Source organism: Patagioenas fasciata, chromosome 11 (genome assembly GCF_037038585.1).
Source record: "Patagioenas fasciata isolate bPatFas1 chromosome 11, bPatFas1.hap1, whole genome shotgun sequence".
Taxonomy (NCBI): Eukaryota; Metazoa; Chordata; class Aves; order Columbiformes; family Columbidae; genus Patagioenas; species Patagioenas fasciata.
The window spans coordinates 6,686,187-6,699,574 of record NC_092530.1 but is presented as its reverse complement, the minus strand read 5'-3'; positions in this window follow the sequence as shown (position 1 = coordinate 6,699,574).

Below are 13,388 nucleotides of genomic sequence, written 5' to 3'. Positions count from 1 at the left end.
CGGCGAGGGCTCAAGGGACAACACTGTGGCAAAGTCAGCCTGCGCCTCCGCCACGTTCCACACCGCTGCGTGGGCCTTCCTCCGCTTGAACGAAGCCCTGGTGTTGTCCTTGTACTTGTTGAGAATCACAGAATCCCAGGATGTCAGGGAATGGAGGGCCCTGGAAAGCTCACCCAGTGCAATCCCCCCATGGAGCAGGAACACCCAGCTGAGGTTCCACAGGAAGGTGTCAAGGCGGGTTTGAATGTCTGCAGAGAAGGAGACTCCACAACCTCCCTGGGCAGCCTGGGCCAGGCTCTGCCACCCTCACCCCAAACAAGTTTCTTCTCATATTCAAGTGGAACCTCCTGTGTTCCAGTTTGTACCCATTGCCCCTCGTCCTGTCACTGGTTGTCACCCAGAAGAGCCTGGCTCCATCCTCCTGACACTCCCCCTTTCCATATTGATCCCCAGGAATGAGTCCCCCCTCATTCTCCTCCAGCTCCAGAGCCCCAGCTCCCTCAGCCTTTCCTCACACGGGAGATGCTCCACTCCCTTCAGCATCTTGGTGGCTGCGCTGGACTCTCTCCAGCAGTTCCCTGTCCTTCTGGAACTGAGGGGCCACAACTGGACACAATATTCCAGGTGTGGTCTCCCCAGGGCAGAGTAGAGGGGCAGGAGAACCTCTCTGACCTACTGACTACCCCCTTCTAATCCACCCCAGGTACCATTGGCCTTCTTGGCTTTTTTAAATTCTTGGATGGGCTGCTACCCAGGTCGTTTGCTCTGCTGTCTCAGCAGAGGCAGGGGATGGAGAGCAGTGCAGTAGAAGAAACAGAAGGGTTGTAGATGTGCTAGAAAACACAGAAATGCCTGGGAATGGCTGCAAAGGAGTTGGGGCTTCTCACTGCAAAAAGGTGCTGGGATCAGTGTTGGAACGATAAAGGACTCAGCACTCCGATTCAATGTGAATCACACAAAAGTCATTTATTACAGAAGCATGTCTCCTTATATACACAACTATTCTCTAATCACGAATCCACGCTCCAAGCATGGATTCGCTAAATGAGTATCATGGGCAGTCCACACGCTGGAGCCCCACCGATGATAGGTCCGACGACTCACGCCATGCTGAGGCCCTGTTAACGAAGAAACGCCCCTCTTTCTCACAGCAGATTCTGTTCTCAGCTTCTCGAACTGGCCTTGAGATTCCTTTGGGCCTGACTAATTCAACAACGTATCTCCTTCTAACGAAACCCCTTCACTATTCCCCCTTTTTGTTCTTGAACTAGTCAGGCCCCTTAAACAGCATGCTGAATCGTCTTTGAAATACACTGCAACATAGGATACATGATTAACAACATAATTACAATCACATATAATGTAGCTAAACCTTACTTAATAAGATTAAACAACTATCTGCTTATACTCAAACCTTCATATCATATATAAAACCTTAATTCTGCTTATGACAACCTTACCAACGCACTATTTTAGAATAGTCAGACAACTTAATACAATATATCCTCTTAAATTCCTAGAAGATCTATAACTGCGCGGTTTATAGAGTAACGTACTTAATACCATCAGCATACGCTAATTATTGACTTAATATCTTAAAACTTATATTAACCTATTCATATGCTAATTATTGAATTAATATCTTTAAACTTATATTAACCTATTTAAAAGATCTATAGCTTAATCTTAATATCTCTTTTAAAACCTTACCAGTTGCTAAATTAGGTTACCATGGTAGAAATATCTTATACTTTTACCTTATCTATGCATAGATTATCTAATTGTAATATCACCCTTTTGGAACTCTTACCATCTGTTCAAATTAGCATTCTCTATGGAAGGTACCTTATCTGTTTACTAATAAGCTTTTAGACCACTGGGTCTAAGAGCATCTATAACACTGAATAAGAATTCATGGTTTACATTTGAGACAATTCTCACAACTTATCTCCCTCCTGTCCTTCTGCATCTGTCGAATCTTTGTTGTCTTTATTCAGCCATGGCTTGATCCATTTCGCAGGAATCCATTTTGATCCTTGATCTGTAATGACACAAGCATAACCCTTTCCCCAAGTTATTAATTGGAAAGGACCCTCCCATTCACCAGTAACTCCACTGCGTATTTTGACCTGACATTGATTTTCTCTAAGGTCTGTCAAGTGTCCTCTTAAGCTTGTTCCATGACGAATCATAGGTGGAATGTCGAATCCTTGCGGAAGGCGTAAAAAGTTCAAGACATATAATGCTTTGCTTAGTCTGTCATGTGGAGTAGTACAGTCAGTTCCCCCTTTTTGTTTGTCAAGCTGATGCTTGAGAGTTCGATTCATCCTTTCTACCAAGGCCTGACCAGTAGGAGAATTTGGTATCCCTGTAATGTGCTTAACACCCCACAATTGAAAAAAGGTGGCAGTAGCTTTGGCGATATAACCAGGTGCGTTGCCTGTCTTGACCTGTGCAAGAACTCCCAAAGCTGCAAAAGCAGAACGTAAATGTCGTTGCACATGTGAACTAGTTTCACCAGTCTGAGCAGTGGCCCATGTGGCGAAAGAATATGTATCAATAGACATATGCACATACTTCAGCCTGCCAAATTCAGGGACATGTGTGACGTCCATTTGCCACAATTCCAAGGCTCCTAATCCTCTTGGATTGACTCCTGCGCCCAGCCCTACTGAGATGCGCTGACAATCTGCACAACTTTTAACAATACCTCGGGCTTCACTTTCGGACAATGAAAATTGCCGCTGTAAGACCTGAGCAGACTGATGGAGGAAACTATGAGAGCGTACTGCTTGCCCAAACCTATCTACTGGAGGTGGAACCCAGGCAGGAGATACAAGAAAATCAGCTCGGCGGTTTCCTTCAGCTAAATCGCCTTGAATTGTCAGATGACTACGGATATGTGTTATGAAGTATCAGTGTTGTCTCTCTTCGATCAACAACCATAGTTGCTTGAACAAAGACATCAGCTGTGCATCCTGAACCTCTTTGAGCAATGATCTTTCAATGCGAGCTACCGCACCTACCACATACAAAGAATCGCAAACAATATTCACTGGGCTATGAGCAAATCTGATAAACACTTCTATTACAGTCCTGAGTTCCAAATGCTGAGTTGGTCCTTTCAGGTCAGTTAGTATCACATCGTGCCATTTTCCATCTGTTTTCCATGTAATTGCTGCTTTCTGCATTTTACCCCCTGCGTCAGTGAACACTGTGGGTCCTTTAACAGGAAATTCTGAGAGAAGAGGGGGACCCTCCTCCATTGATCCCATATTCAAAACTGACATTAACTTGTGTGGAGGGGAAAACGTCTTAATTAAAGCTCGAGAATCTAATAACGCAATCTGAAAAGGTAAGGAGTTCTGCAAAGCCCACTGTAAATATTCTGAAACGAGGGGAACAATGATATATGCAGGCTCAGCCCCTGAAATTTCGACTATTCTCTGCCTACCTTTCATTATAAGCTGAGCAAAGACTTCAACCCTGGTTGTAATGGTTCGTTTGAGTCGAAAACGCAAAAACACCCACTCTAAGATCTTTAACGGCTCCTTACCAGTTGTCCATTGCATTATGAGAGCAAAAGGATAGTTAGTATTGTTTACAATTAGTAGTCCGATTACATAATCTGGGTTCCACCTATGGCTGAAAGCTTTTACAAGTTTGGACATAATCTTTTTCAGAGCAGCATCCGCCTCAGCAGTAAGCGTTCTAGGAGAGCTAATGTCACTATCCCCTTTTAGCAGTTTTACAATTGGAGCTAAATCCTCATTAGTGATCCCACAAATGGTTCGGACCCAATTCAGATCACCCACTAGTTTCTGCACATCATTTAAGGATTGAATGACAGGCCGACATACTGTTTTCTGAGGTTTCACTGTGGACTGAGAAATTTCCCAACCAAGATATTTCCATGCTGGTTGAATTTGTACCTTTTCTGGAGCAATTTGCAATCCTCTATGCTGCAATGTATCAGATACTTCATTTATCAACAAATCAGTCGAAAAAGTTTCCCCAGCTATCAATATGTCATCCATGTAGTGGCAAATCACTAACTCAGGATGAGATTTTCTGATTGATTGCAAGGCCCAAGCTACATAAATTTGACACATAGTTGGGGAATTTTTCATTCCCTGTGGCAAAACTACCCATTGATACCTTTTCGCAGGTTCAGCCTTATTTGCAGAATTTATGGAAAATGCAAAACGTTTACAGTCATCAGGATGTAAAGCAATGGTGAAAAAACAATCTTGCAAGTCAATTATTAAGATCTGCCAGTTTTCTGGAATCATGACAGGGGATGGTAATCCCGGCTGTAATGCTCCCATGTCTTCCATGGTATCATTAATTTTTCGAAGATCATGTAACAACCTCCATTTCTTTGATTTTTTCTGAATAGTAAACACAGGAGTATTCCAGGGACTTGTAGACGGCTCTAAATGCCCTTTTTCAAGCTGTTCCTGTACTAGCTCTTCAACATGGGCGAGTTTTCTTTACTGAGTGGCCATTGATTTACCCATACTGGATCATCATTTTTCCACTGTAATTTCAGTACTGGTCACCCATCATCAATGGCCGCTTCTAGAAATGCTGTTGTTTCGTCACCAGAGTTGCTCCTAGTTGTCCTAACACATCCCGTCCTAATAGAGAAACAGGGATAGACATCACATTCACGCAGTAAAGAACTAAATTACTCATGTTCTTCTATATTATCACAAAATGCACATTTTGAGTCAACGGAATCTCATGATTTAACAGACTGTGAACTTATCGTATCATATAACAAAGACCTATCAAAATTGCAACATGCTTAAACAGATACCCACAGAGAAAACAGGTTAATAAGGAAAGCATCTTGCAGACTTTAACAAGTTTTCTGACCCGTGTGTTATCAGTTAAGTCTCTCTCAGCTTGTTGAAGTTCAAATCGCCCCGCCTGTAAAACTGTCTGAAATGATTTAATGATTTCTTGTCCGAGTGCTTTCCTATGTTTTAAAACACCTCCCAATACCAATTTTTTTAGGAACACAACTGAAAACAATCATTCCTGACCTCATCTTGCAAGTAAAAACCTTGGTGGGGGGGGGAAGCACAGGGCTGCTCGCAGCCTGAGTGGGAAGAGCGGGCAGAAGGTTTTATGGCGCACTTAAAAACAACTAGTAAAACAATTAACTCACATTCATGACAAGCTGCTTGATTTTCAGAGAGACGGTACACAGGAACACATAATATGTACTGTAAAACTCGCAAATAACATGCTGATAGCAAACATTAGCATTCTCTACTGCTAATTTCAACACCAGTGCTTCCTTAACTTCTAAGTTTTCAACCTGCTTATTGATGGTCTCTTGAAGGTGGTCAATAAATTGCACGTAATTCTCATTGGGACCCTGATTAATAGTTGCAAACAATTTGGCTGCTTTGTTGGTTTCAGGCACCTCTCTCATAGCTTGATATGGCTGACTGTTGGATTCACTCGCTAATAGCTGATCTGATCTTTCACACAGTTCTTTTGCCCAGTTCTTATCCGGCGACTCCTTCTGTTCTCTTGTAGGAATTAGAAGGGCAGAAGGCGGTAAAGGCGGACACGAATCAGTAAAATAATTGATATTACAATTATTTACGACTTTAACATTCTCAGCTTTCACCAGTCCTTTTGACAAATTATCTGACTCCAGTTCTTTGGACTTCTTGGTCTCTCTAGGGTCGTGTGATGGTACAGGAGGCCATCCACTCGGTAATTTTCCTCCCTCCGCCCCAGACTGTTGTATCATCGGGGGCGCCGAAGGCACAAGAGGGCATGGAGCAGGAAGGATATCGAAAACACGAACTGGATAAGCTTCACAGTTATTTTTAGAGTTCTTTTCAGACTGTAACGCTGCAAAAATTCCAGTAACCGCAGCCCGCTCAGCCTTAAATTCTTTTAAGGTGGAAATCATAAGCTTCCATGTAGTCGCTAATGATTTAGCTTCTTTATCTCCGTCGCTAACCTTATCCCATAATTTCTGCCCTATATCGTCCCAAAGTTCAATTTTAAAAGCTTTCTCAGCTTCTGTCGGGTAGCCGTTAGTTCTACACCAAACCAACAGTCTACGTATGTTACTTTCTTCATATTTAAGTCCTCTCATAGAGAGAATATGCAGGAGGATTTTAACTATAGCTTCTTCCTCAGAGGATATATTCTGCCCCATAACTTCACTCTTCCCTCCTCCTGCTCCCAGCCGCTCACCTTTCCCGGCGCCGCCTTCAACAAAATTTATCCGCGGAACGTCCGTACGTCTCCGCCCGGCTCTCAGTCCAGCTGAGCCGCCTCCGGCTGGGTTGCTCCAGGCTTTTCCCCGACCGTAGTGAGACGCCGTTCGGAGTATCACGTCGGGGTCACCATTTGTTGGAACGATAAAGGACTCAGCACTCCGATTCAATGTGAATCACGCCAAAGCCATTTATTACAGAAGCATGTCTCCTTATATACACAACTATTCTCTAATCACGAATCCACGCTCCAAGCATGGATTCGCTAAATGAGTATCATGGGCAGTCCACACGCTGGAGCCCCACCGATGACAGGTCCGACGACTCACGCCATGCTGAGGCCCTGTTAATGAAGAAACGCCCCTCTTTCTCACAGCAGATTCTGTTCTCAGCTTCTCGAACTGGCCTTGAGATTCCTTTGGGCCTGACTAATTCAACAACATATCTCCTTCTAACGAAACCCCTTCACAGATCAGCAGCCCAGCTGAAATGCAGCTGCAGCAACGCACACAGAATGGGCAATGAACAGAGGAGCTGGAAGCCGTTGTACAGCAGAAAAGCTACAATGTAGTTGCCATCACAGAAACATGATCATGGCCAACAGCATGTGTACCTTTGCAAACTCTCTGGATTATTAATGGAAAATCATCTAAGAACCATGCCATCCTAGCAGGATTTGGGGACACTTCCAGGCATGGAGCCCCAACTACTCCAGCCTGCGAGCACCCCTTCCAGCCCAAGGCTTGGAGAGAGGAGACAGGTCAGTGCCTCAGCAAGGGATCCTCCACTGCACGGAGCTGCCCTGTTTTCAGAGGCAACATGTCCAGCTTTTGTTTATCTTGGCAGAGTAGGACAAGAGTTTTACACAGCTGGCAGTAACAAACTGTAGGAAGTAACAATTATTCTATATAAAATATTTACAATGTTGACATGATGATGTAGTATAGAAGAAACACCAGCTTGGGGTGACAGCAGCAGCCTTGGGATGTGACAACGCAGGATGCGGCGCTGAGTGCAGGCACAAAGGGGTCAGAGATGGGGCTGAGGCTTGGCGCATAAACCATTCACGGGGGCTCAGCCCAACATAACATATGAAAACATGAAAAAATGAAAAACAGAGCCTGGCAGAGGGCAGCGGGCTTGAGCTCATGTCACCCTACGCGTCCCTTCCTGACGTGATGATGAGCGTTGTCCAGAGCGCAGCAAGGAGCTTCACCTTTAGACTGCGCCTCAACCGTGCGCTGTCACTGCTATGCGCTGCTTAGTACTGGGACTTCAGGGCACCTCTGTGTCACCAGGCCCTGTGTCACAGTCCATTCTGTCATGGACTCATGATGCTTCATTTAACTTGATGTCGAAGCACAAAATTAAGGCAACAAAAATGCCAAGGGGTTATAATTCTGTCACACAGTGTTACCTTATTATTTGCCCGTAAAGCGGCACGCGAAACAGAGTGTAGAGGAAGAAGGGAAGGAAAAAAGAAAAGGGGGGAAGAGGATTGGGTTACTACCAAACGAGTCCCAAAGGCCTCCCTCTGGTCTCCAGTCCCGTAGAGCCCTGCCGGTCCTCTGTCATGATTCGGGATCCTTTGGTGGGGAGATCCCAACGATGTCCAGTCAGGAAACATCTTTTATGTGTCTTCACTTCCCCTCACTTTGGGATTTTCTTCATTTCTTGACTTCAGTAAAGCATTTGACACAGCCTCCCACAGTGTCCTTGCTGCTAAACTGAGGGAGTGTGGTCTGGACAATGGGGTAGGGACGTGGACTGTGAACTGGTTGAAGGGAAGAAGACAGGGAGTCGTGGTCAACGGGGCAGAGTCCAGTTGGAGGCCTGGATCCAGTGCAGTGCCTCAGGGGGCAGTGCTGGGGCCGGAATTATTCAATATATTCATCAACAACTTGGATGAGGGAATAGAGTGACTGTCAGCAAGTTTGCTGGTGACACCAAGCTGGGAGGAGTGGCTGACACTGGAAGCTGTGCTGCCATGAGAGACCTGGACAGGATGGAGAGTTGGGCAGGGAAAAATTTAATGAAATAGAACAAGGGCAAGTGTGGAGTCTTGAATCTGGGCAGGAACAACCTCAGGTTCTACAAAGATGCTGAAGGGAGTGGAGCATCTCCCGTGTGAGGAAAGGCTGAGGGAGCTGGGGCTCTGGAGCTGGAGAAGAGGAAACTGAGTGGGGACTCATTCATGGGGATCAATATGGAAAGGGGGAGTGTCAGGAGGATGGAGCCAGGCTCTTCTGGGTGACATCCAGTGACAGGACAAGGGGCAATGGGTGCAAACTGGAACACAGGAGGTTCCACTTAAATTTGAGAAGAAACTTGTTCGGAGTGAGGGTGTCAGAACCTGGCCCAGGCTGCCCAGGGAGGTTGTGGAGTCTCCTTCTCTGCAGACATTCAAACCCGCCTGGACACCTTCCTGTGGAACCTCAGCTGGGTGTTCCTGCTCCATGGGGGGATTGCACTGGATGAGCTTTACAGGGCCCTTCAACCCCTGACACTCTGGGATTCTGGGTTTCTCTGACATATGACATGAAAATAAAGCGTAATTTTCCAAGGATTTGTCTGCTCCCTAGGCTCAAAACAAACTGCATGGAGCGGGGAGTAAGTGTGCTAGGGGAACAAAAGGAGATAGAGAGCTTGCAAGGACCTGTAGCAGATTCTGAGAGCCTGCTGCCATCCTAGAAAGATTTGGCTGGTGCAGCAGCTGAGAGGTATACGGCCATGATGGGTCCCCAGAGTGATGCTTTGGGGCCGGTGGCACGTGCATCTCCCTAACCAGGCAGTAGAATGCACTTCGGGCCCGGTAGAAGGAAGGTGGCAGAGGCAATGCATTGGAGAGCTGGCACGCTAAAACTGGGAGTTGGATGAGGCCACCTCCTTTAGCAAGTGAGTCATGGAACAGCTCAGAAGTTCTGTAAAAGCGCACCTTGAGAGAGCCCTGGTTGTCACAAAAGGGGGAAACGGTAGATTCTATTGCTGCAAACGGACTGTGTGGTTTTGTGAATGTGGCTTCAGCCTTTTTCTTCAAAGTAGGCTCATGCCTACTTCAGAAAACTCATGACGATCATGTTGAAAACAAAGAATCAGTGTGGTGAGGCTGTAGAGAGGCCCTTGGTGTGTCCTGCAAACAAGATCTGAAGGCGGATTGTTGCAGGTGTAGCGGAGCAGGCAGCAGCATCTCTGAGCCAAGCTCTGGGGCACGGGCTCCTGTGTGCTGGGGACAGCTTCCCTCGCCATGCTCTGCTCTCTCCTCCTTCAAGCAGGGGCTGCCCCACGCCGTGCACAGCCAGTCCCAGCCGGCCTGGAGGTGGGTGTCCCCATGGCGACCGCCCGGGCTCTGTGATGTGAGCACCTCGTCATAACCAGAAGCCATTGTGACACGGGGTCGTCATAGCCAGAGGCCATTGTGACATGGGGGTCCCCGCCCTGACCGTGGGGGTATTTAAGGAGCAGCTTCTGAGGAGGCAGCAGCTTCTGAGGAGGCAGCAGCTTCTGAGGAGGCAGCAGCTTCGGAGGAGGCAGCAGCTTCTGAGGAGGCAGCAGCTTCGGAGGAGGCAGCAGCTTCGGAGGAGGCAGCAGTTTCGGAGGAGGCAGCAGCTCCTCACGAGGCAGCAGCTCCCCTGGGTGCCCGTTGCAGCTCTGCAGCAGGCGAGGCCCAAGATGCCGATTGACAAGGAGGCGAACGCCCACTCCCAGCCATTCGGGCTGCCCCCCTTGCTCCATAAGCCACAGGGGAGGGATGGTACAGGGCAGGAGGGAGAGGCCGGTGGTTGGATGGGGCCGCAAGCAGCTGCTGCGGTGCCGGGGCTGCCGCCTCCATCCCACGTGTCCTGCTCCTCCTCCTGCCCGCAGGTCAGCCACGGCCCGGGCCAGCACACCATCCAGGGCACCTGGGTCACCCCCTCGGTCCAGGAGAGCTTCCAGGACCACCATGGAGGTCCCCAGGAGGGGTCTGGCTGGCCTCGCAGCACCGACACCGCGGCAGCAGCAGAGGCAGAGTGCCCGGCACCTGCCCCACAGGGCCCCACAGCCTACGACGCGGCTCTGTGGGACACAGCCCAGCGCATCGTCAGTGAGGCCATGCGCAGAGCTGTGGCTGAGATCTTGGGAACTGGCCAGGAAGCAGAGGAACAGCAGGACCTGGCCCAGCACATGGATGTGGAGGATGAGAGCAGCAAAGAGGGGTGCCAAGGCAGAGACAACTCCATCCAGAACATCTGGATCAACCCCTCGGTCCAGGAGCTCCTCCAGGACGCCCCTGCAGGTCCCCAGGAGGGCTCTGGCTTGCCCAGCTGCACAGACACGGAGGGGGCAGCAGAAGCAGGGAGCCCGGCACCTGCCCAGCACAGCCCCACAGAGGACGATGTGGCTCTGTCGGACATCGTGGAGTACATCGTCAGTGAGGCCATGCGCAGGGCTGAGGCTGAGATCCAGGGACCTGGCCAGCAAGCGGAGGAACAGCAGGACCTGGCCCAATGCATGGATGTTCCAGCGGCAGCACCTGCACCTGCAGCACTTGAAGTCATTGAGGCTCATTTGGCAGGAGAGGATGAGGGACAGCCCAGCACAGCCCCTCTCGTCCCAGCTGCAAAGGATCAAGAGGAAAAGGCGGTTTCTTCAATGTCTGGAGAGCATGGAGGAGAGACCAGCACAGACATCGCCTGCCCAGCGCAGGGCCCAGCTCCACGGCGACGGCCTTCCCGGTTCAGGAGGGTGCTCCGGGCTCTGCGCAGGGCTTTCCGCTGCAGCTGCACCGCGGGACAGCAAGAGGAGTAGAGCCCGGCTGCCAGCGCCACGCGGGTCCCTGGACATGCGGCTGGTCCTGAGCCTGCGCAGCGCCCAGAGGGAGCGTCTGAGGGCGGCACACCAGGGATGGGAGCATGGACGGCGACCGCGGCGTTCACCTGCCCTGAGGACATGGTGCTGCCAGCCTCTGCTCGGCCTTGGATTGTTTTAAGAAATCAATAAAGCCAATTAAAAAAAAAATGACAGTTTTCCCCCTGTGCTCATCTGTTCCTGCTCCCCCTCGGGACAAAGAAGGCTGCAGGAAATCTCTGTCCTCGGGGTGTCCCGACATTGCTTTCGGGAAGCCATGGGCTGGTGCTGCCGCAAGCCGGCAGTCTGGCTGGATCCCCCTCAAGCTCCCTTCCCACCTGCCTGTCTCCAATTCGAGTCAAGGACTTGGAACATTTGAGATCTATCGCCGACTTGGCCTGGTTGACCTAATCCATGCACCGTACGGCATCCCCTTCGTCTCACAAGGAACCTCCCCATTGCGGGGGTGTTTCGGAGCACCTCCCTGAGCTGATACAGGCGAGACCCTCCAAACCCACACGCGGTGCCTCACCTCCACCAAGGGTCTTCCAAGTGAGGAAGAGCCGGCTGCTCGCTCCCTTGCTGGAAATCTGAGCCATGATCCATCTCTGCACAAGGCTCTGACGCACAAGGCTTCCAGCGTCACGAGAGCACGTTCAGGCCTGAGACACCGGGGAGAAGCGCCGCAAACAGTGCTGGTCTTGAGAAGAAATGCGCCCGCTCAGAGCTTCATCTCAGATGTGTGCTCCTCCGCCCTGGGTTTCTGGGCTCTAAAAATGGAGGGAGGCTCAGGTATAAACCCGGTTAGCCAAGAGCCGCAGCAGCTGCTGATCCCTGTGTGGCCCATTGCAAACCAGCCACGGCTGTCTGTGGCTGCTGCACAGCCTGGGCTGCAGCCTTCGCAGCATCCTCCTCTTCCCCAGCACCTCCGCGCACTGCACAGAACCAGAGCTGATTGCAATGACTGGGGCAGCAGTGGGCAGCAGCAGCATCTCTCTTCCCAGCCTCCAGCTGCTTAGTTGCTGTCACGCTCCATTCGGTGATGGACTCGTTACAGTTTGTTCACCTTGATCCTGAAGCGCAAAATTAAGGCAACCAAAATGCCAAGGGGTTATAATTCTATCACACAGTGTTACTTTATTATTTTGCCCGTAAAGCGGCCTGTGAAAGAGAATGTAGAGGAAAAAGGGAAAGAAAAATGAAAAGGGGGGAAAGAGGATTTGGTTACCACCAAACGAGTCCCAAAGGCGTCCCTCTGGTCTCCAGTCCCATAGAGTCCTGCCGGTCCTCTGTTGTGATTCAGGATCCTTTGGTGGGGAGATCTCAATGATGTCCAGTCAGGATCCATCTTTTATGCGTCTTCACCCCCTTTTCTCCCACGAGTTGAGGCCAGTCTCCGCCTTTGTTTCCCAACCGAGGCTTAACTGCGCAGGCTCGAAAAGTCCTTGCTTCGTTTGCCAGAACCCATCTGCGCCTGCGTGGCCTCACGTTCAGGGCTTTCTTTATGGTCCATTGGGTGACCTCAAAAGCCTTGGCGAGCCTCTGCGCATGCTCTTCTTCGTTGGCTTTACTAACAGGGAGCAGGTGGAAGGAGAGTTTGGCTGAAGCAGCAGGTGAAAATCCATCGTCTGGACAGCAACTGTTGTCCCCAGGTCAGAGAGACCCATAGAACACAATTCCTTTTAGGAGGTGGGGGCTAGCCTGGCTGAGGCAGCAGGTGAAGCCCACACAGCGGCTGTTGCTAACGGTAGCCCCCGGGTCAGAGAGACCTGTGCAACACAGTTCTTCCTCAGGCCTCTTTCCAAGTCATTGTCCGTTCAAGCTCTTGATGGCGATGTTCGGGCAAATACTGTCCTTCAGACCAACTCTTACACCCTGGCAAGCTCCTGGGCCACCTCAAATATGTAAATAAGTAAAATTTGTATTAAATGCTAACAACCTTCAAAAAACGTTCCACGTGTGGAGTATCTAAAAGAACCTGTTCAGGGAGCGTTGGGGTCTCCTGTGAGAAGACACCCTCGAAGCGGATCTTGTCCTCGGTGCAGGTGAGCTTGCAGGCTCCGGGCTCCTCAGAGATGATGGCGCGCGGCGAGGGCTCAAGGGACAACACTGTGGCAAAGTCAGCCTGCGCCTCCGCCACGTTCCACACCGCTGCGTGGGCCTTCCTCCACTTGAACGAAGCCCTGGTGTTGTCCTTGTACTTGTTGAGAATCACAGAATCCCAGGATGTCAGGGAATGGAGGGCCCTGGAAAGCTCACCCAGTGCAATCCCCCCATGGAGCAGGAACACCCAGCTGAGGTTCCACAGGAAGG